General features: G+C 36.0%; 1 protein-coding gene and 1 non-coding gene across 2 annotated transcripts in view; both read left to right on the forward strand.

Annotated features, from left to right (window-relative positions):
* Positions 1-219: 219 nt before the first annotated feature.
* The window catches only part of ALKBH8 (alkB homolog 8, tRNA methyltransferase), a 253,312-nt gene continuing 226,463 nt past the window's right edge, over positions 220-27,068 (forward strand). Inside the window, exon 1 of the mRNA XM_061202589.1 lies at positions 220-237. The gene's annotated coding sequence lies outside the window, so the exon portion shown is untranslated. The remainder of the gene's footprint in view (positions 238-27,068) is intronic.
* On the forward strand, positions 26,195-26,300 carry LOC133100211 (U6 spliceosomal RNA). Its single transcript, XR_009702449.1, has one exon. It is a non-coding gene; the product is annotated as a U6 spliceosomal RNA (small nuclear RNA).

Raw genomic sequence — 27,068 nt, forward strand, 5'->3', positions numbered from 1 at the left:
GCACACTTACTGTTTGTTATGGAATTATTTTACTTAATTCTCTTTTATCTTGTGAAGTGTTTATTTTTATTCATAACATATCTTAAAAGGGAGAAGGCTGAGGCTCAGAAAGGACAAATGACCAGCCCCCAAACACAGAGCTAATGAAAGGCAGAGCTGAGAGGCAGATCCGGTTTTTCCAACTCAGATCAAGCAGAGCTCTTTCCAATCACCATGGCTGCTCCTCTGTGCTGTCAGGTAAGAGATTCTAGGGCAGAAGGCACATTCTTTTACTCTGGGATGAAAGTGCCAAAAAAGGCACATATCAGAGGCCTCTAGGCAAATACTTTAATTGCCCTACCACTCAATCATATGGGGTGTACAACTTATATTTACCAGGAGTTTAAAACAAAGCTTTGGTTTTTTTGTCATCTTTTCATGTTTGTTTTTTTTAAATTTATTTATTTTATTTATTTATTTTTGGCTGTGTTGGGTCTTCGTTGCTGCGTGCGGGCTTTCTCTAGTTGCGGGGAGCAGGGGAGGCTCTTCATTGCAGTGCACAGGCTTCTCATTGCAGTGGCTTCTCTTGTTGCAGAGTATGGGCTCTAGGTATGTGGGCTTCAGTAGTTGTGGCACATAGGCTCAGTAGTTGTGGCTCATGGACTCTAGAGCGCAGGCTCAGTAGTTGTGGTGCACGGACTTAGTTGTTCTGAGGCATGTGGGATCTTCCCGGACCAGGGCTTGAACCCGTGTCCCCTGCACTGGCAGGCGGATTCTTAACCACTGCGCCACCAGGGAAGCCCCTTTGTTTTTTTTTTTTGTCATCTTTTCTTTGTCAATCAACAGAGCAGTAGATAAGAAGGAATAAGAATACCGATGGCTATTTAAGCTGATAGAAATTACTGTTGATCTAAATATTTGTTCCTTGATGCGAGGGTGGTTGTTGCCTGCCCTGGGTCCATCATATCCCTCAGTGGTGGTATTCTTTGTCTGTGTCTGGGTGTGGGTGTGAGAGTGTGTCTTTATATTTGCCTAGTTATGCACTTTGTGGGGAAACCAATCAGACATAGTGAACAAGCACAGAGATATATGCTGCTGGGGAAACATTTTATAGGCTATACATTTTATCAATTATATCAAATTATCACACAAACATTGTATGTGTGCTTTTAGCAGTAGATTTAAAGCAATCAGTGATACATGTAATAAGTAACTATACTCTGTAATAACTTGACTAAAAAATTTTCTTTCCATCCTGAACATTGAGTTGAAAGTACAGCTAAAAGTAAAGAAGTAGCTTTCCATTTTGATAGGAAGACAAATATTTGGTAAACAGTACAACTGAATTAGTAGGATGGGTCTTACAGGCCTGGTCTAGATTTTTGTGTCAGTTATCTACCACTGCTGTTGTCTTCTTCTTGACCTTTTGTAGGTGTCTTTTCTCCTCTATTTGAGCATTGTTTTTATGGTTAGTTTGAGGTCAGAAGTCCTTTCAAAAGACCACGTTCAGGGGCCTTTTTAAAGTGGGAAATATAAATTCAAGAGTCAATTCCCTTCAGTTTCACTGCACATGAGCTAGTTAAGAGTACTTGATAAGGGTTCTTCCATCTAGGTTGGAGAGAGTCCTTTAAATGATGTTTTTTCTAGTATGCACAATCTCCTGGTTGCTGTTCATGGGGCACCTGATCTTCATCCAAAGATATATTACTGTGGAGAGCTTCAAAATGAGCTTAGAATGTCCTTTTAATAATTCAATTAAACTTTACAATAATGTGACACAGCAACAAGGAGCCATCTAGGAAGTGAGTCTTAGTCAGTAAGTACTAAACCTCAAAGACAATTAACAACACAACACTTAATATCCACAAAGGTATATTACTGATACAAGTTTTTATCTCTAAAATTACCCTCATTTCTACCAAATATAGCCAAATTAAGACTAATTTGTTGGCAAAATAAGTCTGGTTTCAATAAACTTGTCCTAATTATTTGTGTAAGTGTAATTGATCATATAGACTCATTTAAATTTGGCTTTGCTGGAACTTTTCATTAGGAATCTCAACTTGAACTTTAAAAAGTCCTCTCAAGGGAATTCCCTGGTGGTCCATTTAGAAATAACCAGTTTAAGGACAAAATCACGTTCTTTTTCCTTAACAAAAAAAATTCCATTCTTCGTACTTTCTCTTACCAACACATATCCTACTTTACATATACAGTCCTTTTAAATTTTTAATTTCTAAAAACATATGCCACTTTATAATAATTTCTCAATAAAGCATAAAATATATTAATAGTCTCTCTGCAATAAGAGGTCAAAAGTAGGTAAACATAGAATTCTTTTATTTATTTATTTATTTAGGTTGTGTTGGGTCATAGTTGCGGCAGGCAGGCTCCTTTGTTGTGGCATGTGGGCTCCTTAGTTGTGGCATGTGAACTCTTACTTGCGGCATGCATGTGGGATCTAGTTCCCTGACCAGAGACTGAACCTGGGCCCCCTGCATTGGGAGCATGGAGTCTTATCCACTGTACCAGCAGGGAAGTCCCAAACATAGAATTCTTTAGCAATTAATGTTTAAGTATGTTAGCTTATTTAAAAATAATTTAGGCATTCAATGAATTCCCATTATTTAACTTAATTTAGCAAAACTTTAAAGCTTCAAGTTACCAAAAATCTGGAGAAACTATTTTTAAGTAGACATACCATAAAACAATTATTCTCACAGAGTTCACCTAAAAATGTTTAAACCATTTATATCTATTTTATTACTTATGAAAATATCATCATACCAAGTTATTTTTCTCCTTGACAATTTTGTAACAGAGACAACATGAGCTTATTGGCTTTCAGTAAACCTATGTACAATCAAAGTATTATACTTACTTAATGTTGATGATTCTAAAGACATGTATGTATTAACTAAACCAACAACTTAAACTAACTTTAATACCAAATATTAACTTAATGTTGAATACTTCCCAGATCCCATGAAACTGAAATTCATTTGGCTTAATTTCTATTGTATTATTTATTTAATTTAATTAATTAATTTATTTTTGGCCACACCATGTGGCTTGTGGCATCTTAGTTCCCCAACCAGGGACTGAACCCAGGCCTCGGCAGTGAAAGCACAGAGTCCTAACCACTGGACCACCAGGGAATTCCTTCTATTGTATTTTTGAAAGTTTATATAAATGCTTATTTGTTCAAGTCAGTTAAATAGAGGTCATTTATAATTTAATTTTGGCAAACACCACCTGGAGATAGAAATATATCATATTTATAACATACATACATAGACATACATGCATCCAGATAGACACAGAGATCTCATAGTTTTCATTTTAAAACTGAGTCATGAATCAGGTATTACAATATAAAACTCACCAGCTTATAAATAAGTTGTTTATTTGCTTGAGTTTAAAAAAAGACTTCTTATCCCTTTGTTTGTTTGTTTGTTTTGTTTTAGGTTCTACTGGTTAAGCCAAGGCTGTAGTATCAGGCTATGTGGGCTGTGTTTACATTTCTAGGACATGATAAGAGTTATAACTTCAAGCTTTCTCCTAGGAATACTTTTGTTCCCTCATTTGAGAAGATGTTTATGATGTCAGATTTCTCTAACTGTGTATGCAAAACCCAGTTTTGGAATGTCAAAAGAGCCCCATCATGGCCATTGCTTGGCAAAGATATGTACTTTCAAATATTGGCTCCATTTCAATTGTATATGAAGCCAGCTGGTGTTCCTGGGGTGGCTGCATGTCCAGGAGCTTGTCAACTTTAAAAACATGATTTCTATTTTCTTTTAGTTTTATTTTACTACAGTCTGAACAATTTCTAAGGACAGTGTACTGGGTCCAAAATGTGCTATTTGTGAGCTTAGCTCCTTAAGGTGTCACCCTTGAGTTGGTTCAGCTCTTTTGTGTCTTGGTTTCTCCCACTGGCAGTCTAAAAACCATCATGGGGGCTAAGAGAACACAATCCATATGTGTGTGTTGCCAGGTGAGCTGTAAATTACTTAAGTGTCATGATGGGGCACCCAATGGAACTGTTACTTGTCACAAGGATCAATCCTCAAATACTTTCACTAGATTCCCAGTCACCTGAAAACATCTTGTGGCCAGAAGGAGCCTTCTCTTCAGAGTTGAATGGACTCAGTCACTCATTTTGTTGTCAAACAATTTGTTGAGACCATATATACAAATCTCTGTAATTTTAAGCCACAATAAAAAGGTCAGCAAACCCAGTTCAATCAAAAGTTCCTTCTAGGCCTTTCCTGCCGAGGAAATTTCCCCTCAGTCCCAAACTAAGAAATTCCCTCTAGTCCCCTGCTTAGGAAAAGTACCAGTATCTCCTTAAGACTCCAGTCTTAAGAGTCCAAATAAAATTCACAGGACTGTCAAACTTCTGATAAGGAGGTTCATCCAGGCCCCGGAAGCACAGAGTCAAAAATGGGATCAACCCAAAGAGGACAGTGTCAAGATACACTGTAATTAAAATAGCAAAAATTAAAGAGGAATATTAAAAGCAGCAAGGGAAAAGGTAGTAAATCACCATGTACAAAGCTAGTAGGAAGGTTAAAAGACAAGAGTAATAAAATCATCTATATCTGCAATAAAGAGTTACAGGGCACACAAAACAAAAAGATGTAAAATATGATATCAAAAACAGTAATTGTGGGAGAGGGAGTAAAATGCAGGGTTGTTAAAATGAGTGTGAAATTAAGAGATCAGCAAATTAAAATAATTATGTATATACACAAATTTTTTAAAATTAATTAATTAATTAATTTTTGGCTGCATTGGGTCTTCTTTGTTGTGCATGGGCTTTCTCTAGTTGTGGCAAGTGGGAGCTACTCTTCATTGCGGTGCATGGGCTTCTCATTGCGGTGGCTTCTCTTGTTGTGGAGCATGGGCTTTAGGCATGCAGGCTTCAGTAGTTGTGGCTCACAGGCTCTCAAGCACAGGCTCAGTAGCTGTGGTGCATGGGCTTAGTTGCTCCGTGGCATGTGGGATCTTCCCAGACCAGGGCTCGAACCCGTGTCTCCTGCATTAGCAGGTGGATTCTTAACTACTGTGCCACCAGGGAAGTCCCTATATAAATTGCTATATATAAATCTCATGGTAACCATAAACCAAAACTCTATAATAGATAAAGACACAAAAAAGAGGAAGAAATACAAACATAACACTAAAGATAGTCATCAAATCAAAGAGAAGGGAACAAAAGAAGAAGAAAGGAACAAAAATGAAGTACAAAAGGAGCCCAAAACAATTAACAAAATGGCAATAACTACATCCCTAACAGTAACTACTTTAAACATAAATGGACTAAATGCTCCAATAAAAAGACATAGAGTGGCAGAATGGATACAAAAACAAGACCATATATATGCTGGCTACAAGAGACTCACTTCAGATCTAAAGACACACACAGAGTGAAAGTGAGAGGATGGAAAAAGTTATTCCATGTAAAGGGAAATCAAAAGAAAGCTGCAGAAGCAATACTCATATCAGACAAAATAGACTTTAAAACAAAGATTGCAAAAAAAGACAAAGAGGGGCATTACATAATGATCAAGGGATCAGTCCAAGAATTAAGATATAACAATCATAAATATATGCGCACCCAACATAAGAGCAGCTAAATACACAAAGCAAATATTAACAGATGTAAAGGGGAAAAAATTGACATAACACAATAATATTAGAGGACTTTAACACCCCGCTTACATCACTAGACAGATCATCCAGATAGAAATGAGGAGAGATTGGCCTTATATGACTCATTAGATCCAATGAACTTAATAGATGTGTGTGTGTGTGTGTGTATACACATTCCATCCAAAAGCAGCAGAATACACATTCTTTTTGAGTGCACATGGAACATTCTCCAGGATAGAACAATGCTAGGCCATAAAACAAGTCTTGGTAAATTTCAGAAAATTGAAATCATATCAAGTACCTTTTCTTATGAGACTAGAAATCAATTACTAGAAAAACACTGCAAAAAACACAAACACGTGAAGGATAAGCTATGCGACTAAACAACAAATGGAATACTGAAGAAATCAAAGAAGAAATTTAAAAATGCCTGGAGACAAATGAAAATGAAAACACAATGATCCAGAATCTCTGGGATGCAGCAAAAGCAGTTCTAAAAGGCAGGTTTATAGTGATACAAGCCTACCTCAAGAAATAAGAAAATCTCAAATAAACAACCTAACTTTATACTTAAAGTAACTAGAAAAAGAACAAACAAAACCCAAAGTTAATAGAAGGAAAGAAAACTCATAATGATCAGAGCAGAAATAAATGAAATAGAGACTAAAAAACCAATAGAAAAGATCAGTGAAACTAAGAGCTTGTTCTTTGAAAAGATAGCCAGAGTCACCAAGAAAAGCAGAGAAAAAATGAAAAAGGAGAAGTTACACCATACACAAAAATAAACTCAAAATGGATTAAAGACCTAAATGTAAGATCAGATACTATAAGACTCTTAGAGAAAAACATAGACAGAACACTCTATTATATAAATCACAGCAATGTCTTTTTCAATCCATCTCCCAGAGTAATGGAAATGAAAACAAAAATAAACAAATGGGACCTAATTAAACTCAAAAGAGGAAACCGTAAACAAAAACGAAATGAAAAAACAACCCACAGAATGGGAGAAAATATTGCAAATGATTGACTGACAAAGGATTAGTCTCCAAAATTTACAAACAGTTCATGTGACTCAATATTATAAAAACAAACAACCCAATCAAAAAGTGGGCAGAAGACCTAAGTAGACATTTCTCCAAAGAAGACATACAGATGCCTAAGAGGTACATGAAAAGATGGTCAACGTCGCTAATTATTAAAGAAATGCAAATCAAAACTACAATAATATATCACCTCACACCAATCAAAATGGCCATCATCAAAAAATCTATAAACAATAAATGCTGGAGAGGGTGTGGAGGAAAGGGAATCCTCCTACACTGTTGGTGGGAATGTAAATTGGTACAGCCACTATGGAGAACAGTATGGATGTTCCTTAAAAAGCTAAAAATAAAGCCACCATATGATCCAGCAATCCCACTCCTGGGCACGTATCTGGAGAAAACCTTGGTTTGAAAGGATACATGCATCCCAATGTTCAATGCAGCGTTGTTTACAATAGCCAAGACATGGAAGCAACCTAAATGTCCTTTGACAGATGAATGGATAAGGAAGATGTGATACATATATATAATGGAATATTACTCAGCCATAAAAAGAAATGAAATTGGGTCATTTGTAGAGATGTAGATGGACCTAGAGTCTGTCATACAGAGTGAAGTAAGTCAGAAAGAGAAAAACAAATATTGTATATTAATGCATATATGTAGAATCCAGAAAAATGGTACAGATGAACCTATTTGCAGGGCAAGAATAGAAACACAGACATAGAGAACAGATGTGTGGACACAGGGGTGAAGGGGAGGGTGAGATGAATTTGGAGATTAGGTTTGACATAAATACACTACCATGTGTAAAATAGACAGTTAGTGGGAGCCTGCTGTATTGCACAGGGAGCTCAGCTTGGTGCTCTGTGATGACCTAGATGGGGGTGGGGGGTTGGGGGGGAGCAAGGTCTAAGAGGGAGGGGATATATGTATACATATAGCTGATTCACTTCACTGTACAGCAGAAACTAACACAACATTGTAAACAATTATACTACAAAAAAAATAGCAAAAAAAAAAATAAATAAAAACAAAAACAAAAAACTTTCCACAAAGTGGGTATAGAGGAAACATACCTCAACATAATAAACGCCATAAATGATAAGCCCACAGCTAACATCATACTCAATGGAGAAAAGCTGAAAGCATTTCCTCTAAGATTGAGAAGAAGTCAAGTATGCCTACTCTTGCCACTTTTATTCAATGTAGTATTGGAAGTCCTAGTCACAGTAAACAGATAAAGCAAAAAAAAAAAAAGGAATCCAAATTGGAAAAGAAGTAAAACTGTCACTGTCTGCAAATGACATGATACACAGAAAATCCTAAAGATGCCACCAAGAAATTACTAGAACTCATCAATGAATTCAATAAAGGTGCAGGGTACAAATTAATACACAGAAATCCGTTGCATTTCTATACACTAACAACAAGCTATCAGAAAGAGAAATTAAGGTAACAACCCCATTTGCAATCACATCAAAAAGAATAAAATACCGAGGTATAAACATACCTAAGGAGGTAAAAATCCTGTACCCAGAAAACTGTAAGAAACTGATTAAGTTGAAGACAACACAAAGAGATGGAAAGATAGACCATGTTCATGAATTGGGAGAATTAATACTGTTAAAATCACCACATTACCCAAGGCAATATACAGATTCAGTGCAATCCTTATCAAAATGCTAATGACATTTTTTCACAGAACTAGAATTTGTAGGGAATTTTGTAGGGAAACACAAAAGATCCCAAATAGCCAAAACAATCTTGAGAAAGAAGAACAGAGCTGAAGGTATCTTGCTCCCTGACTTCAGACTATATTACAAAGCTATAGTCATCAAAACAGTATGGTACTGGCACAAAAATGGATACATAGATCAATGGAACAGAATAGAAATCCCAGAAATAGAACCACACATTTATGGTCAATTAATCTGCAACAAAAGAGGCAAGAATATACAGTGGAGAAAAGACAGTCTCTCCAGTAAGTGGTGCTGGGAAACCTGAACAGCCATGTGAAAAAGAATGAAATTAGACCACTATCTTACAACATACAGAAAAATTAACTCAGAATAGATTGAGACTTAATATAAGACCTGAAATCATACATTTTCTAGAAGAAAACATAGGCAGTAGCCCCATTGACATTAGTCTTAGTGATATTTTTGTGGATCTGACTCCAAAGGCAAGGGAAACAAAAACAAAAATAAATAAATTGGATTACATCAAATTAAAAAGCTTCTACACAGTGAAAGAAACCATCATCAAAATGAAAAAGTAACCCACTGAATGGGAGAAGATATTTCCAAATCATGTATCTGATTAAGGGTTAATATCCAAAATATGTAAAGAACACATACAACTTAACAACAAAAAAACAAACAACCCATTAAAAATGGGCAGTGGACCTGAACAGGTATTTTTCCAAAGAAGACATATAGTTGGCCAATAAGCACATGAAAATGTGCTCAACATTGTTTTCATCAGAGAAATGCAAATCAAAACTGCAATGAGATATCACCTCACACATGTCAGAATGGCTATCATCAAAAAGACCACAAATAACAAATGATGTGGAGAAAAGGGAACCTTCATGCACTGTTGGAGGGAATGTAAATTGGTGCAGTCACTATGGAAAAAAAGTATGAAAATTCCTGAAAAAATTAAAAATAGAACTACCATATGACCCAGCAATTCAACTCCTGGGTATTATTCAAAGAAAATGAAAACCTTAATTAGAAAACATATGCACACCCATGTTCATAGCAGCACTGTTTACAATAGCTGAGATATGGAAGCAACTCAACTACCCATCAATAAATGAATGGTTAAAGAAGATGTACATATATACATATACAAAGGAATATTACTCAGCCATAAAAAAGAAGGAAATCTTGTTTTTTGGACAACATGGATGGGCCTAGATGGTATTATGCTAAATGAAATAGTCAGACAGAGAAAGACAAATACTGTATGATTTCATTTGTATGTGGAATCTAAAAAATAAAACAAATGAACAAACATAAAACAGAAACTGAGTTATAGATATAGAGAACAAACAGGTGGTTTCAAGAGGGGAGGGGGTTGAGGAGAGAAAAGAAATAGATGAGGGAGATTAAGAGATACAAACTTTCAGTTGCAGAACAAATGAATCATGGTTATTAAATGTACAGTGTAGGGAATATAGTCAATAACTATGTAATATCTTTGTATGGTGACATATCATAACTAGACTTATCATGGTGATCATTTTGAAATGAATAGAAATATTGAACCACTATGTTGTGTAACAGGAACTAACATAGTATTGTAGGTCAATTATATTTAAAAGCAAGCAAACAAACTAATAAACTCATAGAAAAAGAGATTAGATTTGTGGTTATCAGAGGTGGCTGGTAGGGGGAGGGAGAATTGGATGAAGGCAGTCAAAAGGTATAAACTCCCAGATGTAAGATAAGTAAGTACTAGGGATGTAATACACAACATGATAAATACAATTAACACTGCTGTATGTTATATCTGAAAGTTAAGAGAATAAATCCTGAGTTCTCATCACAAGATAACATTTTTTTTTTATTTAATTTTGTACCAGTATGAGATGATGGATATTAACTAAACTTATTTTGATAATCACATCACAATATATGTCAAATCAATATACTGTATACCTTAAACTTATACAGTGCTGTATGTCAATTATATCTCAATAAAACTGGAAGGAAAAAAAAAGATAAGGAGATCCAGATATCAGGAAGAAGTCATTGAGACACCCAAAGAGGGCTGTGAAGCCAGGGTTGGGGGGTCAAGGTGCCCATGCTTGGTATCAAGTGCCAGTCCAAAGTAGACTCCAGTTGATCTCAGGTGGGTTTTTCTAATATCCTGCCTGCCAACTACACAAAGCAATGTCAATGAAAAAAAAAAAAATCCATAATAGGAATAGAAAAGTGTTTTATTTGAGCCAAACTGAAGACTAAAGCCTGGGAGACACAGATTCAAGAAGCACTTGAATTTTGTTCTGGTAGACTACAAAATGGGGGGGGGGGGGTTTATATAGGCAAAACCCACAAAGTTATGTAAGTTGTGTGTCAAGAATTAGGACTGTAGCTGGCAAGAAAGAAGGGTGCTTGTTAAGTAAGTATTGGTTGGGTCTGAAATGTTTACATAGTTGCAAGGGAAGACCTTGAGAAGATAAGGTTGCAGCTGGCAGCTGCTAACAGCTATTGTTCTGAGTATGGCTGGTGGTGCCCTTGTGTTTGATACAGTTCAGAAAATTCAAGTTCTCAGTGATGCAGGAATGTGTCTGAAACCACATCCTCAACAGCCACCTGGCTCCATTTTGGATGCCTGAATCACAATTACTCAATTTTGATTTTTAAATGCACTTTTTTCTTTAATGTTTAAAGCAGATGTGCAATCTATGTTTGATAGTGCATAAGACAGGCTATTTTAGTTAGCATAAAGCTCAAGCCAAATCAAATATAAGCCAGAATGACTTCCATATACCTCAATATGTGAAAATTTCTTTCATCACAGTTTCATCTAGAACATTAGCCAGTTACTGGAAACTAACACAACATTGTAAATCAACTATACTTCAATAAAAAAAATTAGCCAGTTATATACACTTGCAGGAATTTGTCACATCGGGAGATGTTCTCGTCTCCCAATCATTAGATCATTTTAAAGTAAAGCATTGGAAAGAGCACAGTCTTTGAATTCACAGAGTATTTTGGTTACTAATATGTGACCTCAGACAAGGTACCAAACTTTTGTGAGTCACAATTTCCTTAGCTGTAAAAGTATAGTATCTTCTTTGTAGGAAGAAGATTACATTAGATATTATTTAGATATCTTGTGTTTAATTAGATAACAGTGCCTGGCAGTTAGTAAATACTCAGTAAGTGGTACTTAATATTATTATGACACAAGTAAAGGGTTTACAATGCTTGAAACATAGTAAGCCCTAAAAAAACGTGTGAAGGGTTGGTTGTGGGTAATGCTGCTGCTATTTCAATGCTATATCTTTTAAGAAAGAACAGAAAACACCTTGTGAAAGTTGGGGGATTCTTTTTTGAAAGCAGAGGAAAGAGAATTTCAGATTCATTTACTCCTGAAGAGACAGCGTATTTCTCAAAATGCAAAGCCTTGAATTACAATATCTGAAACACTTATTCAATTGTGGATTTCTGCCCCAACCCCAGATCAACTGAAATGGAATATCCAAGGGTGGGGTCTGACTTGCTATATTTTAAATCAGCTCCTTCGATGATTCTTATACTCACTAACATTTGAGAACCACTAATTTACAACTTACTCGAATGCCAATCCACAGGATTTGCATCTCTAATATTATGAAAGATTTGGCACTGGTTGGACTGAGAAGTTCACACGTTTTTACTTTCTCAGAGGGATCACAGAATTCTCACCCTCATCTCCTTGAACTACAAATTTACATTCTTCCCTTTCTTTCCAAGGAAAACTCTCCTTGCATTCCCACCCTCCATTTTTAGTCAGTTTCCATGCTGGATCTATAGATTCTCTCCCAAACAAGTTTGCTTCTTTGTATCTGCAGATTCAGACCTGATCTACGGCTCCACTTAATAAAAGTTTTTTGTTTTGTTTTGTTTTTTAACATGAGGTCATAGCTTGTATGCAAGATTTCTATTTTGACACATTTTCAGAAAAATTTTGGAGTTGTCATTCAAGTTTTAATAGCTTCAGAAGCATTAAACATCAATAGATTTTTCCAAATTATGTTTCCATTTGACACTCACCTTTTTCCTGGCAGCCAGACTGTACCCCAGGGTAGAAAATCAGCATATAGCAGTTTTCACTTTAGACCTCATATTTTAAAAACTCAGAACTTTGTTACTTTCTGCCTGGGTAGGTAAAGTGAAAATTTATTCACTATTCTCAGCAGTAGCCATTTCATCCAGGGTCTGCACAATGTGATATCAGTCTGGAGGCAGTGTTCACAGGCTCCAGCCTATGCTGTCTGACCCAGATCCAACTGTGAATTACTTCTCTTCCAACCACTTACACACTTTATGTTCTTCTGACACAGCTTCAAAAGAACCATGAAGTAAAAACTCTATTTTCAATACATGCTGTGTCTACAATGATAACACGTATAGTGAAACTCACCACCCATGAACTCACATACATTCTGCAGAACCCTAAGACAATTTGTCTTCACAATGCAAACTTTTCAGATGTTCAGAGTTTTCATGGTGATTATCTAACAATTAAACCCCAAAACTGCTCCTGTTCTTTGCTGTATATCCCTTGAACTTTCCATCTTCATTCAGAATGACAGGGCATTTGTAGTGTCTTAAAAGCAATTTTGATATTTCTCTGTGTGTGGAAGAGCAACACTTGGAATCAGGTGATATTGTAAGCACCCCCCCTTTATTAAATGAAGTATAGTTGATTTACAATATTGTGTTAGTTTCCAGTGTACAGCATAGTGATTCAGTATTTTTGCAGATTATACTCCATTTTAGGTTATTACAAGATAATGTGCTATACAGTATATCCTTAATGTTTATCTATTTTATATACAGTAGTTTATATTTGTTAATCCTAAACCTCTAATTTGTTCCTTCCCCCTTCCCTCTCCCCTTTGGTAAGCACAGGTTTGTTTTCTATATCTGTGAGTCTGTTTCTGTTTTGAATACATAGTACATTCATTTGTATTTTTTTTCTTTGTTTAAATATTTATTTATTTATTTTTGGCTGCATTGGGTCTTTTTCTTTTTTTTTTAACATCTTTATTGGAGTATACTTGCTTTACAATGGTGTGTTAGTTTCTGCTTTATAACAAAGTGAATCAGCTATACATATACATATATCCCCATATCTCTTCCCTCTTGCATCTCCCTCCCTCCCACTCTCCCTATCCCACCCCTCTAGGTGGTCACAGAGCACCGAGCTATCTCCCTGTGCTTTGCGGCTGCTTCCTACTAGCTATCTATTTTACACTTGGTAGTGTATATTTGTCCATGCTACTCTCTTACTTTGTCCTAGCTTACCCTTCCCCCTCCCCATGTCCTCAAGTCCATTCTCTAGTAGGTCTGCGTCTTTATTCCTGTCTTGCCCCTAGGTTCTTCATTGCTGCGCACGGGCTTTCTCTAGTTGCGGTGAGCAGGGGCTACTCTTCGTTGCGGTGCACAGGATTCTCACTGCGGTGGCTTCTCTTGTTGTGGAGCATGGGCTCTAGGCGCACGGGCTTCAGTAGTTGTGGCTCACGGGCTCTAGGGTGCAGGCTCAGTAGTTGTGGTGCTCGGGCTTAGTTGCTCCATGGCATGTGGGATCTTCCCGGACTAGGGCTTGAACCCGTGTCCCCTGCATTGGCAGGCGGATTCTTAACCACTGTGCCACCAGGGAAGCCCCCACTTGTATTATTTTTAGATTCCACATATAAGTGATATTTGTCTTTCTCTGACTTATTTCACCAAGCATAATTTTTTCTAGGTCTATCCACGTTGCTGCAAATGACAGTATTTCATTCTTTTTTTTTTTTTTAAGGATGAAAGGTATTATTTATTTATTTATTTATGGCTGTGTTGGGTCTTCATTTCTGTGTGAGGGCTTTCTCTAGTTGTGGCACGTGGGGGCCACTCTTCATCGTGGTGCGTGGGCCTCTCATTATCGCAGCCTCTGTTGTTGCGAAGCACAGGCTCCAGATGCGCAGGCTCAGTAATTGTGGCTCACGGACCTAGTTGCTCTGCGGCATATGGGATCTTCCCAGACCAGGGCTCGAACCAGTGACCCCTGCATTGGCAGGCAGATTGTCAACCACTGCACCACCAGGGAAGCCCCTCATTCTTTTTTATGGCTGCATAATATTCCATAATATTTCAACATTTTCTTAATCCATTGTTCACTTGGTTTTCTTCCATGTCTTGGCTTCTGTAAATAATGCTGCTATGAACATTGGGGTACATGTATCTTTTAGAATTAGTGTTTCCATTTTTGTCTGGATATACCCAGAAGTGGAATTACTGTATCATATGGTAGTTCTATTTTTAGTTTTTAAAGAAACCTCCATATTGTTTTCCATAGTGGCTGCACCAATTTCCACCAACAGTGTACATGGGTTCCCTTTTCTCCACATCCTCTCCAACATTTGTTATTTGCAAACATTTTGATGATAGTCATTTTGACAGGTGTGAGGTGATATCTCATTGTGGTTTTGATCTGCATTTCTCTGATGATTAGTGTTGTTGAACATCTTTTCATGTGCCTATTAGCTACCTGTATGTCCTCTTTGGAGAAATGTCTATTCAGGTCTTCTGCCCATTCTTTGATTGGGTTGGGGTTTTTTTTTTCGATATTGAGTTGTATGAGCTGTTTGTGTAATTTGGATACTAACTCCTTGTTGCTTTCACAGTTTGCAAATATTTTCTCCCATTCTGTAGGTTTTTTCATTTTGTTGATGGAAAGTTGTGTTTCCATTTTCACTTGTCTTGGGGTATTTTCTGACTTCATCTTTGATTTCATCATTGACTCACTGGTTTTTTAGTAGCATGTTGTTTGTTCTTTTACCGTTTTTCTTTCTGTAGTTGATTTCTAGTTTCATACCATTGTAGTTGGAAAAAAAATGCTCGATATAATTTCTATCCTCTTAAATTTGTTGAGGCTTATTTTGTGACCTAGTATATGATCTACCTTGTAGAACATTCTATGTGCTCTGGAAATGAATGTGTATTCACCTACTTTTGGATGTAATGTCTTGTAGATATCAATTAATACCAACTGGTTTATTGCATTATTTAAGAATACTGTTGTCTTATTGATTTTCTGTCTGGTTGATATGTCTATGATGTCAGTGGGGTGTAAAGTCTCCTACTATTATTGTATTATTGTCAATTTCTCCCTTCATGTCTGTTAGTATTTGCTTTATATATTTAGGTGTTCCTGTATTGGGTGTGCATATGTTAATGAGTGTAATATCCTCTTCTTGTATCAATCCCTTTATCATTATATAAGGCCCTTCTTTGTCTTTCAGTATGGGCTTTGTTTTCAAGTCTATATTGTCTGATTTGAGTATTACTACCCTCACTTACTTGTTGTTTCTGTTTGCATGAAATATCTTTTTCCATCCCCTCACTGTCAGTCCTTGTGTGTCTTTCACCCTGAAGTGAGGCTCTTGTAAGCAGCATATAGATGAATCTAGGTTTTTTATTCAGTTAGTCACCCTATATCTTTTGATTGGAGCATTTAGTTCATTGACATTTAAAGTTATTATTGATAGGTATGTACTTACTGCCATTTTAATCCTTATTTTCCAGTTGTCTTTGTAGTTCTTCTGTGTTCATTTCTTCCTGTTTTGCCAGTTGTGGTATGATGATTTTATTTTGTAGTATGCTTGGGTTCCTTTCTTTTGGTTTTTTGTGTATATATCATAGGTTTTTTATTTGTGGTTACCATGGGGTTCATATATGATGAACCATAATTATATCTACTTGATTTAAACGGATAGTCATTTAAGTTCAAACACATTCTAAAAGATCTATATTTTTTAGTCCCCTCACCCTCATTTTGTGTTTTTGATGTCATATTTTACACCTTTATGCTTATTCCTTTACTGTTTATTGTAGTTATAGTTCCTTTTACAATTTTTCTCTTTTAATCCATGTACTGGCTTATTTAAGTGATCTTCAATCCTTTCTATATATTTCCTTTTCTACTGTGATTTTCCCTTTCCTATAGATTCTTCTTTTCTATTTAAAGAAGACCCTTCAACCTTTCTTTTAGGGTAGGTTTAGTACTGATGAATTCTTTTGGTTTTTGCTTGCCTGAGAAGTTCTTTATCTCTCTCATTCTAAATTATAATCTTGCTGGGTAGAATATCCGAGGTTGCAGGTTTTTACCTTTCAGCACTTTGAATATATCATGCCACTCCCTCCTGGTCTGTAAAGTTGCTGCAGAGAAATCAGTTGATAGTTTTATTGAGATTTCCCTATATATGACTTTGTTTTTCTCTTGATGCCTTTATTTTTTTTTCAAGAGGGTACTAAATCGTTTAATGATTACACATGATAATGGATGATACACAGGCTTCATTCCCATCTATGATTTTATCTGGTACCATAATTCAATTTAGATATATTTCATAGGATGTGCCAACAATCATATTCATAACTAAAAAACTCCATGACTTTGCTTGGGTGACCCTTTTAATTGTGAACTCCAGGTCACAACACAGTAACTGTCAGTTCAACTACACCAAGATTTCTGAAGACAATGGCTTCTCCACTCAAGCAGGTTGTAAATAAATTTCAAATGGAACTTGGTATCTTGATGCCTTTAGAATTCTCTATCTTTAACTTCTGCAATTTTAATTATGATATATCTTGGTGTGGGTGTTTAGGTTCATCTTGTTTGGGACCCTCTGTTCTTCCTGTATCTGGATATCTGTTTCCTTCTTTAGGTTTGGGAAATTTTCAGCCATAATTTCTTCAAATACATTTTTGATAATTTTTTCTCTCTCTTTTCCTTTTGGAACCCCTATAATGGGGATATGGCACGTTTAAAATTATCTCACAGATCTTGTATGCTGCCTTCATATTTTAAAATCTGTTTTTCTGTTTGCTGTTGTGGTTGAGTGATGTCCATTATTCTGTCTTCCAGATCACTTATGCATTCTTTTGTGTCATTTAGTCTGCTGTTCATTGCTTCTAGAGTGCTTTTTATCTCAAATATTGAATTATCTATTTTTAATTGGGTCTTCTTGATATTTTCCAGTTGTTTTATTACCAGTGCTTGAATTCATTGTCTGGTAGACTGATTATCTCTGTTTCATTGTTTTGTTTTGTTTTTTTTCCTTGCTCTTTCAATTGAGAGCAGTTCCTCTGCCTTTTTGTTTTATTTAACTTTCTCTGTCTCTATGAATTTAGATGAGACAGCCACCTATTGTGGTTTTGAAGGGATGTTCTTATGTAGGAGTATCCCTATGTAGACTGTGTGTCCCCCGTGCCTTTGGGGGGAGGGCTGGATATGATGTGGATGCCAGTCACCTCTTTCCTCAGGTCTGCTGACTGCTATCATCTTGGTATGGGGTGTGGCTTGTTTTGGAGGAGCTAGAGAGTTCTCATGGTGTGAGGTGGGACATCCTCTCTAGTCAGTGGCCATCACCGCCATGTTAGGGGAGGCATTTGCTCCCAAGTTGCTTAAGCAAAAGCCCTGAGGGTTGGGCTTGAGCTGGCTCTGTTCCCTTTAAGTGTGTGTTTTTTCCTTTTCCCTTCACTGGGACTTTGCCCCAAAGGAGGGGAGTGCTGATGTAACTGGGGCTTGTGTGCTTACAGAGGTCCACCTGTTTAAGTGTCTTTGGCTCTGCTCAGATGCAGCCCATGGTTGTGTCTTTTCCTATGTTCTGTCCACCTGAGATCTAGTGCTAGCTTGTGGCATGGAGTAGGAGGAACTGGAGCATTCACTTGGCTAAAACTGGGGAGTGTGGTGTGGAGGGTGTGGAAGTTCAAGTGGCTGCACTGCTGTCAGAAGTGTAGGCTGCTTCTATGGCACTGTTTAAGTGCCAGTAATGGCCACCGCCAGCCCACCTGGACAACATCTGGGTTCCTGGGTTGCCTCTGTGTCCCTAGATCCAGTCTTTTCCCTGGTCCTGGCCAAGCTGTGGCTTGGAGTGAGTGGGACTGAGGTGTTCACTTCACTCAGACTGTGGAGGGGTGTGGAGGCAGCAGCTGCTAGGGCAAACCTCTCTCTGCCCTGTCTAGGGGCAATATAGCAGCACCTTCTCACTCCTCAAGAGTGGAGTCTAGGCTTCTTCAGCCTTTCTATCTGTCCCAGTGGTTCCCCAAGTAGCCAAGAGAGATTGTCTCCTACTTGTAGGACCCCAGGACTGGGATGCCCAGTCTGTGGTTTGACTATCTCACTCCCCAGGGCAAGTGTCCACCATTTGATCTCCCTTTTCCTCTGAGTCCCCTCCCAGGGGCACAGGTCCCAACCCAGTACTTTTCTTCCCATTCTACCTGATCATGTGTGTACATTTCTTACAGTCTTTGTTGTATAGGAGTCCTCTGCCAGTTTCCAGTTAGTTTTCCATGAGTATTGTTCCATGTGGAGATGTATTTTTGACATGTTTGTAAGGGGAGGTGACCCCCATACCCTGCTATCTTGATCTCTCTCCTCTATTAGGCCCTTTTTATAAGTCACTACTTCCATCTGCACCCTGTCAGAATGACTGGGGTCATATTCATATAGCAGACTAACCGAATAAGTGGAAAGCTAAACTTGTAAGATTTTATTTTGACACATGTGATAATATCATCAAACCTTGATTTTGGAAATGAGAGACAGCCATATATAATTTGAGAGATTGCCAACCTGAGATACATTATGCATTATACCATATGTCACTGACTTTAATTATGGTTTTGGACCAGTTCATTTTGAATGTCACTTATGAAAGATCATATCTTTGATTTTTAATATTACTGATGGTTAGTTCCTGACTCATAAAGCATTCTCTGCCTGAAAAAGATGTGTATAACAAAATATATTTCCCTTGAAGATCTCTGCAGTTGGTTCCATCTTCCCTTTTCCATCTTTTCCTGGTATTTTCTGTGTCCCAAATATGATTATTCTGATACCATAATGATTAATATGGACTTTTAGCTCAGGCTGCATTTAATCTGCAAACCTGTCCCCCCAAATAAAAGGATGTTCCTTCTATCTACAATGAAAAGATAAAGCAAGCACAATGCTTCAGACCTAGATGTAAAGGCCACTTGACTACTCATATATGGAGATGAGCATGAAAGAATATCTCTTCTGGGAGAAAATGATGCAGTAGTATCTGACCGCAGGGCATATATTTTGATAAGTGCTATTTTTTATTTGCAATTCAAATAAATTGGCAAACATTCTTCTGAATATCTTATTCCACATGTATACAACTGAAAGTGTTGATTGTGAGGCTATCTATGACCAGGTTTCTCTTGCCATGGACTGGAAAATATGTTGGCACATCATCCTTACTGGATATCCAGGCCCCTCTATTTAATATTCAGCTTTCTAATAGTACAATTACCTGAAAAGAGTGGGCTCAGAGGTGCTTGAATCAGAAGCCTGCCAAATCTCTCACTCTTTTTTATGGTAGTTTAATAATAAACACTTTAACTTTCATTATGGCTGGAAGTAGAAAGAGAATTTTAGCAAGTGTTGAAATTTTAGCTGTGTGGAGGAATAAATAGCCCTGTGACCTCTGAGATTTCCTACAATATCATTGGATGGTTTCCCTGAGAATTTTCTTTACAACTCTCAGATGCTAAAACCAGCTGCTTACAGATCTCTTTCCTTACTCTCAAAGAACATGATCTAAATATGAATCATCATAGGCACCAAGATCTTGACTAGAAAATCCTCCTAGTGACACAGTATCCTATTGCTTGAGAGATGCCAAGGGAATTCTTTCCACAATTTTTTCCTCAGAAGAGGGCATAGTGGAAAAAGCAGGGCTTTGACAACAATTAAACTTAAGTTTTAATCCTGAGTGAGCCACTTATTAGTTATTGATCTATGACAAGTAAGTTAAGTTTCCTAAGCCACAACTTTCTAATATAAAAATGGAGATAGTATCACCTACTTCAGAAGGTAGTGGAAAAAGTAGGAATAGTGCATATAAAGCACCCAAATATAGATATTCTATATAAATTATAACTTGTAATTGTGAATTTTAGGTTGAGTCTGGTTCCTAGAATGGAGCACCATTTCTGTATACAAGGTAAGCTTTTGAGAATTAAATGCCCCACCAAGTTTCACATGCTAATCAATGCATTTGTGTGTTGGAGGTAGGGGTATGCATGAGATAAGACAAGAATAAGAAATAAGATGCTGGGACTTCCCTGGTGGTCCAGTGGTAAACAATCCTCCTTCCAACGCAGGGGACACAGGTTCAATCCATGGTTAGGGAACTAAGATCCCACATGCTGCAGGGTAACTAAGCTCAAGCACCACAACGAAAGATCCTGTGAGCCTCAACAAAGATCCCACATGCTGCAACTAAGACCCGACACAGCCAGAAAGAAGAAAGAAAGAAAGAAAATATTAAAAAATAAATAAGATGCTAATTTTCATCGTTTTAGTAAAATTTTAGTATTCTCTTCCACCTTTCCTTTCTCATTCCTTTTTTCTCATTTAAAAAAATATATACATTAAATAATATAGTATTTAAAGTATACTTTAAAATCAAAAGTAATACATCAATGCATTTTTATTTAAAAAATGAACACAAACATCTTTGTCATTCTGGTTTTTTTCTGACTGGAGAGAGTCAAAATAGCTGCTACTATAATGATGAAATGCTAGCAAGTAAATAACCAAGGCTGGCTCTCCCTATTAGAAGTAAAAATTGTATTAACTATTCTCATGCATTAACTATAACATATGAAGTTTAGAGTTAGTTTTTCAAATTTTACAAAAATTGAGATTTTGATTTTAATTACATTGATTTATAAATTGATTTTACAAAATGTAATACCATTTAAAGATTAAATACTTTCAGCCATGAACTTGGTGCATTTCTCCAAATTTCCTAGTATATTTTTTAAAAATGTCCTTCAGTAAAATTTATACAGTTAACCCTTGAACAACATGGTGGGGTGTAGGATTTCCTCCTTGCAAGGATTTCCTCCTTGCAGTCAGAAATCTTCACATTCATTGCTCCTCTGTATCCACAGTTCCACATCCAAGGACTTAACCAACACTTGCATTGTGTAGTACTGTAATATTTACTATTGAAAAAAATCCATGTATAAGTGGACTCATACAGTTAAAAAAGTTAACTGTAGTTTTATTTAAAAGATCTTATATATTTCTCTTTTTAAAAGTTTCATAATTACTTTATTTTTTAAATTGAAGTATGATCAAAATAAAACATTATATTAATTTCAGATGTACAACATAATGATTCAACATTTTTAGATATTATGAATGGTCACTACAATAAGTCAACATCCTTCACCATACATAGTTACAAATTTTTTTCTTGTGATGAGAACTTTTAAGGTTTACTTTCTTAGCAACTTTCAAATATACAATAAAGTATTATTAACTATAGTCACCATGCTGTACATTATACCCCTATGACTCTTATTTTATAACTGGGAGTTTGTACTTTTTGACCTTCTTCACCCATTTTGCCTATCCAGTCTCTGGCAACAATTAAGCTGTTTTCTGTATCTTTTTTTTTCTTTAGATTTCACATATAAGTGAGATCGTACAGTATTTATTTATCATTTTCTGTCTGACATTTCATTTACCATAATGCCCTCAAGGTCCATTCATGTTGTTATAAATGTCAAGAATAAATTCTTTTTTATGAATGAATAATATTGATATATATATATGTATATATGTATATAACATTTTGTTTTTTCATTTATCCATTGATGTACACACCACTTAGGTTGTTTCCATATTTTAGCTATTGTAAATAATGCTGTAATGAACATGGGAGCACATACATCTTTTCAAGTTAGTGTTTTTATTTTCTTTGAATAAATACCCAGAAGTGGAATTGCTGGATCATATGGTAGTTCTATTTTTAATGTTATGAGGAATCTCCATACTGTTTTCCATAGTGGCTGCACTAATTTACCTCCCCACTAGAAGTACACAAGCATTCCCCCAAAGGTTTTATATATCTGCTATTAGATTTATTCCTACATATTTCATAGCTTTTTGCAATTATGAATGGAATATTTTTCTATTAATTAAAAAATTAATATTGCCATGAATAGTATGTTTATTTTATTTTTAAAATAAATTTATTTATTTATTTTTATTTTTGGCTACATTGGGTCTTTGCTGCTGCACGCGGGCTTTTCTCTAGTTGCAGTGAGTGGGGCTACTCTTCACTGCAGTGTGCGGGCTTCTCATTGGGTGGCTTCTCTTGTTGCAGAGCATGGGATCTAGAGTGCAGCCTCAGTAGTTGTGGTGCACGGGCTTAGTTGCTCTGCGGCATGTGGGATCTTCCCGGACCAGGGCTTCCCATGTCCCCTGCAATGGCAGACGGATTCTTAACCACTGTGCCACCATGGAAACCCAGTATGTTTATTTTATATCCAGCCACATTACTAAACTCTTGTTAGTTCCAGGAGTCTGGCAGTTGTTGCTTTGGAATTTCTAGGTGGACAATCACATATCAGGCTAGTAGTGATGTTTCATTTCTTCCACTCAAATTTGTATAGCTATGTCCTTTTTATTCATGTTGCATTGGTTAGGTTCTCCAATAATATGTTGATTAACAGTGATAATAGAGGACATCCTTTAGTTGTTTTTATACCTTAATGTCAGTGCTTCTACAGGTTCCCCATTAGGTATGATATTTGATGTAAGCTTTTAGCAGATGACTTTTATCTGGTAAGAAAGTTTCTTTTATATTCTGAATTTGTTAATTAAAAAATTCAGGGTATAGTTTTACTTTATCAAATGCTTTTCCAGCATCTATTGAGATGATCATATAGTTTTTTTCTCATTTGATCTGGTAAATAATTAAGCTACTTTTATTCCTGGGATATATCCTACTTGATCACAATATATTACACTTTCACTATACTATCAGAGTTAGCTTACTGTCTTATTTAGAATTTTTGCCTCTGTTCATAAGGGGGATTGGTTTTTCTTTTCTTTTCTTGTGTTGTCCTTGTCCACTCCAGATTTGGTAATAGAATAACACTAGTCTTATAAAAGTTGGATAGCTTTCAATTTTCCCTTTATAACTTGTAACATTTTATGTAACATCAGAATTATCCTTTATTGAGAATTTCATTGGTAAAATTGTCTTGGTGGAATACAATTATTAGGAATAGATCTTAGACTATACAATTTCTTATATGATTACTAAGTTATCTAGATATTCTATTTCATGGGTCAATTTGTATAAATTATATTTGCTCTTAAAATTTTTTATTCTTCTTGGGTTTTAAATATATAGGAAGTAAGGAACTCAGACCAATACTTGTGAAAAAATAACTAGGAAAGCTGAAAAAAAAATTTTTTTAAATATGTTTGTAGATTTTAGGTAGCTAAGAAGGGAGTGAAGAATTACAAGGTCAAGATCATGGAGGAAAGGGAAGCCCAAGAAGTGAACTCAATATTTGGGAGTTTTCTTTCCCTATTAGTTTCTAGATTATGAAGGGACTGAGAGGGTGAGTAGTGTTTTGAGCAGCCTCTAGGAACTAAAGGAATAAACATTTGAATTCAGAGTCCTTCAAGAAGAGGAGTAAGCTCCTAGTCAAGAAGAGGAGTAAGCTCCTAGTCAAGAAGAGGAGTAAGCTCCTAGTGACTGAGAGGGTGAGTAGTGTTTTGAGCAGCCTCTAGGAACTAAGGGAATAAACATTTGAATTCAGAGTCTTTCAAGAAGAGGAGTAAGCTCCTAGTCTTTGGGTAAACCCTCAAAATATTACCCTAGAAGTAAGATAAACCAGAAGTAAACTGGCCTTCATAGTAACTGAAATCTAGATTTTTATTCAATCTGACAATCTCTGTTTCTTAATTTGTATGTTTGGACCATTTACATTTAATGTAATTATTGATATGGTTGGATTTAATACTATCATTTTATTATCTGTTTTCTATTGGCCCCCCTTTTTTGTTTTTTTGTTTCCATTTTCCTGTGAATGCTGTGTATTCCATTTAAATTTATCTATTGGCTTTTTGATTATATATCTTTGAATAATTATTTTAGTAGTTTCTCTGGGGATTGCAACATACAAAATTTCACGTGTACTTAGAGTTAATATTTTACCACTTCAAATGACATGTAAAAATCTTATAATCATATAAGCCCCTTTATCCTCCTTTATTTATATTGTAGTTCATATGTATTGCATACACTGAAAACCTCACAATGTTATCATTTTGCTTTTAATAGCCATACATGTTTTAAAGAACTTAGAGAAAAAATAGCTTATTTATCTAGATATTTACCATTTCTGTTGCTCTTTCTTCATTCCATGTATCATTCTGATATCATTTCCCTTCCCCCTCAAGAACTTCCTTTAACATTTCTTTTAGGGTAATTCTGCTGCCAACAGATTCCCTTAGTTTTCCTTCATCTTAGAATGTTTTTATTTCCTTTTATCCTTGAAGGATATTTTCACTATATATAGAATTCTGGGTTGACCATTAGTTTCTTTCAGCCCCTGAAAAATATTCTACTGTCTTCTGACCATAATGGTTTCTTATGAGAAATATGCAATTATTCAATTTGTTATGCTCTATACACAATGTTTTATTTCTCTCTGGTTGCTTGTAAGAATTTTTTCATTATCTTTGGTTTTCAGTAGTTTGGTTGTTATGATTTTGGTTTTCTTTGAGTTTATCTTATTTGAAATTCACTGAGCTTTTTGAATCTGTAATGTCATGTCCTTCAACCAATTTGGGATGTTTTCAGCATTTATTTTTTCAAAACTTTTTTTCTGCATCAATTTATTTTTCTTCTTCTTCTTGGACCTTAGTAACAAAAATATTAGACCTTCTGATATTTTACTACAGGTCTCTGAAGCTCAGTTCAATTTTTTAAAAATTGTTTTTCTATTTGTTGTTCAGATTTGATGGTTTCCAGGCATCTATCTTTAACTTCACTTACTCTTTCCATTCTGATATTAAGCCCATCAGTGAATTTTTGTTTTAGTTATTTTACTTTTTAATTTTAAAAGTTTCCATTTAGTTCTTGTTTTATAGTCTCTGTTTCTTTGCTTTGAAGTGCTCAAAAGTGACTACATACACAGGTTTAGGGGATCTATTTCTCCAGCTCTCTCCTTTCTATAATTTCCTGAATATATTTTAGCCCTTTTCATGGTCCTTGGAAAGCAGAAGTGTTGGCCTCTCCATGCTGTTACATACTTTCCATAACTGGGTCTGCCTCAGGAGCAAAGGGTAGAGAGAAAATAGAGAGAAAACAATTAAGAGTATTATTTCCCCAATACTCTTAAGACCACAGGAATTCCTTTTCCCAGTTCTTCTGTAATAAAGGACTTTCTCTGAATTTTAGGTGCCTGCAAGATCATGACTGCTGTTCTGTTGCAAGAGTGCAGCTTCATGACTTGCCACAGGGCAGGGTCAGGAGATTAGTAAAAGAGAAAAGAAGGGATTACCTGCACATTTACAATCCTGCAGGGTCCCTTACCTGGTCTTCTAACTAGAAAAAGAAAGTTTCTATTGGAGCTTTTCTGTTCATACCTGCTGTGCAGTTCTGGGATTTGGGTTGCCCTACAGTCTAAGTTAGGAGATATGGGTAGAAAAACAAAACCCAGGGAATTCACCACTGTAATGATTGTTATATGAGTTTTGAGAAAGTGATAGCAAGTTTATTCATTTTAGCCAAGACCAGAAGTCCTTGAAGTCTAGATTTGAATCATGTAATCCATGATTGGCTTAAGGTGAAACAAAATTGTTAGTGCCACAGTAGTCTGGCAGAGAGAAAACTCTCACAGGAGAGACTTTCTATCATAATCCTAGGCTTCACTTTAATTAAAAAAATTTTTGTGCTTGCTTCTGTGCACATATATTAAAATGGGAATGATACAGAGAAGGTTAGCATGGCCCCTGTGCAAGAAAGAGATGCAAATTTGTGAAACGTTCCGTATTTTTTTAAAAATTTCATATGCAATATCTGGCACTCAATAGAAAATAAGTAAATATATGAAGAGAAAAGACAAAGTAATCAAAAATAAGAGAACGATGTTCTTGGATTAGAAGAATCAATATTGTCAAAATGACTATAGTACCCAAGGCAATCTACAGATTCAATGCAATCCCTATTAAATTACCAATGGCATTTTTCACAGAACTAGAACAAAAAATCTTAAAATTTGTATAGAAACACAAAAGACCCAGAATAGCCAAAGCTATCTTGAGAAAGAAAAGTGGAGTTGGAGGAATCAGGCTTCCTGACTTCAGAATATACTACAAAGCTATAGTCATCAAAACAATATGGTACTGGCACAAAAATAGAAATATAAATCAATGGAAGAGGATAGAAAACACAGAAATAAACCCATGCACCTATGGTCAATTAATCTACAACAAAGGAGACAGGACTATACAATGGAGGAAAGACAGTCTCTTCAATAAATGGTGCTGGGAAAAATGAAATTATAACACTCTTAACACCATACTCAAAAATAAACTCAAAATGGATTAAGGACCTAAATGTAAGACTGGACACTATAAAACTCTTAGAGGAAAACATAGACAGAACACTCTCTGACATAAATCACAGAAATATCTTTTTCAATCCATCTTCCAGAGTAATGAAAATAAAAACAAAAATAAACAAATGGGACCTAATTAAACTCAAAAGCGTTTGCACAGCAAAGGAAACCATAAACAAAACGAAAAGACAACCCGCAGAGTGGA

This window comes from Eubalaena glacialis, chromosome 10 (genome assembly GCF_028564815.1).
Source record: "Eubalaena glacialis isolate mEubGla1 chromosome 10, mEubGla1.1.hap2.+ XY, whole genome shotgun sequence".
Lineage (NCBI taxonomy): Eukaryota > Metazoa > Chordata > Mammalia > Artiodactyla > Balaenidae > Eubalaena > Eubalaena glacialis.